This window comes from Tamandua tetradactyla, chromosome 7, assembly GCF_023851605.1.
Source record: "Tamandua tetradactyla isolate mTamTet1 chromosome 7, mTamTet1.pri, whole genome shotgun sequence".
NCBI classification, from domain to species: Eukaryota; Metazoa; Chordata; class Mammalia; order Pilosa; family Myrmecophagidae; genus Tamandua; species Tamandua tetradactyla.
Genome location: NC_135333.1, coordinates 158787573 through 158790320, shown reverse-complemented (window position 1 = coordinate 158790320; position 2748 = coordinate 158787573).

Below are 2748 nucleotides of genomic sequence, written 5' to 3'. Positions count from 1 at the left end.
TAAGGTGCCTGTTTTATTCCTTTCCCCTTCCCTCAAACCTCCAATCCCTCCTTCCACATTCTCTCTCTCAGCTGCTGATCTTCTGTGCCCATTTGAAAGTATTACATATCCCAGGAAAGTCATGTTTTTATCCGAATTTAATCTTGTGGAGGCAGTGTTTCTTCTAATCCTGATTCAATAATGTATGCTGAAAATTTTTATTAGATTATCTCCACAGCGATGTGACATGCCCAATTGTGGGTGTGACTTTTGATTAGATGGAGATGTGACTCCACCCATTCCAGATGGGTCTTAATTAAATTAATTAATTAGATTATTTCCAAGTGGGTCTTAAAAGGGGAAACATTTTGGAGAAACCTAAAAAAACAACAGAAGCTTCAGAGCTAACAGAGCAGAGCCAAGAGAGCAGAGCTGGCACAGATGCCGACACGTGGATGTGCTTGGAGCCCAGCTGAAGTTGCCATGTGCCCTCCCATGAGATGTTAAGTAAGCCAGAACCTGGAGAGAGCCAAGGGGAGCCAAAAGAGGAAAGCTGGCCCCAGAGAAGCAAAGTGAGGAACCCCCACGGAAACAGAGGCTGAAAGCAATGGAGCCCAGGAGCAAGGGACCAGCAGATACCAGCCATATGACTACCCAGCTGACAGAGGTGTTCCTGACCCATAAGCCTTGGACATTTTATAGGCCTTGAACTGGAAATTTGTAACCTTATTAAATTCCCCTTTTTAAAAGCCATTCCAGTTTTGGTATATTGCATTCCAGCAGCTTGCAAACTAAGACACCTTGCTTCCTACTTGACGGAAAACCTTGAATATATCAGAAGAGGACTTCAACCCCGCCCCCCCCACCCCCCCACCTCCACATCTACAGCTACATGTTCAGTCTTCCTGCCTGGAATCAGAAGAATTATATTGTGCTCCTAACTAAAGCACCATATGTACCATATATCATGCTTCCTCATCTATGCAAGGACATTGCTTCAACAATTCACCCCTTTTCTTCTAAATCATCAGCTTTTTAATCTTTGCTAACTTATTCTCATGGGCAAATAAATATTTGGACCCATTTTCCTCCTACCAATTACCATACCATATTTTTTACTCCCTCTTGCAGCAAAAGTCCTCAAAGCTATGTCTATACTGTTTTGATTGGAGCAAAAACCACTGCAATCAAGCTTTTGCTCTTATATCCTCACATAAATTTCACTTGTTAAGATCATCAGTCACCTCCATATTGCTGAATTTATTGATCAGATTCTCAGACTCTTCTTACTGGACTTAGAGAAATTATTTGACAGTTTTGTTGACTTCCTCCTCCTTCACACACATTCATTACTTGCCTGCAAGAATGCTCTTTCGGTTCTTATTTTATTGGTTTATTGGTTACACCCTCTCAGTCTCCTTGGCTGGTTCCTGCTCAATGTTGAATGCACCAGGGATCAGCCCTTCAACTCTCTTGTCTATCTTTACTCACATTCTTAGTGATCTCGTCATGACTTTAAGGAAAGGACAACTCTATATGCAAATGGCATCCCAAGTATATTTCCAGTCCAGAGTCCTTTCCTGAATTCAAGACTTGTATATCCAAGACTTACTTGATATTTCCATCTGGATGTTTAATAGATGTCTAAAAATCAACATTTCCAAAGATAAGCTTCCAATCTTCCCCCCATCCATAGTCTCCCCTAGCTCACTTGATGGCAACTTTCTTAGGCAAGAACTTTGACGTCATCCTTGATTTCCCTCCAATCCAATAAGAAATTTGTTAGCTCAAGCTTCAGAATATGTCTGAACTCAACTATTTCTATACTACCTCCACTGCTATCACCTTGGTCAAAGCCACTGTCAGCTTGTGCAGATAGAAACCTAAATAGTTTTCTTTCCTTCTACCCTTGTGCCTTGCACTGGGTTGCATGGTGTCCTACCAAAATTCGTGTCCACCCCAAACCTCAGAGTGTGAACTTATTTAGAGATAGGGTCTGAACTTAATTAGATATAATTAACTTAAAATGTAGTCATTCAGGTGTAAGGCAGACTGGAATATCTGGTATCCTTATTAGAAGAGAGAAATTTGGACATGGAGACAAAGAAACACAGACACAGAGGGAAGACAGACATGAGAAGACAAAAGCATGGGTTAGAATTCTGCTGTCAAAAGCAAGGAAAGGGTGCGCAGGTAGTTCAGTAGTTAGAATGCCTGCCCTTCATGTGGGAGACCCGGGTTCAGTTCCCAGACCATCCACCCCAAAAAAAAGCCAGGGAACACTGAGGCTTTCCAGTAACTGCCCAAAGCTTGGGAGAGGCAAGGAAGGATCCTCTCCTAGAGTCTTCAGAGACAGCATGGATCTGCTAACAGCTTCATCTGGGACTTCTAGCCACCAGAACTGTAAGAGAATACCATTCTGTCATTTTAAGCTATCCAGTTCATGGTACTTTGTCCTGACATTAACTCTCAATGCTTGGCCATAATGATGCCTTTACAATAGAAGTCAGATCTTACCAGTATACTGCAATGGCTGCTCACTCGAATCCTCGGGGCCTACTTAATCTATCCCCTTCTCTTTACCTTTCCACCCTCATCTCCTATGTCTCTCCTTATCATTCCCCCTCCATTAGCCACAGTGGCTCTTTTGCTATTCTCTAACTATACCAGGTATAGTCCTGCCATAAGAGCATTAGCTATTACCTCCATCTGGAACACTCTTCCCACAGATGTCAGCATAGCTGACTGCATGACCTCCTTTATTCTTTG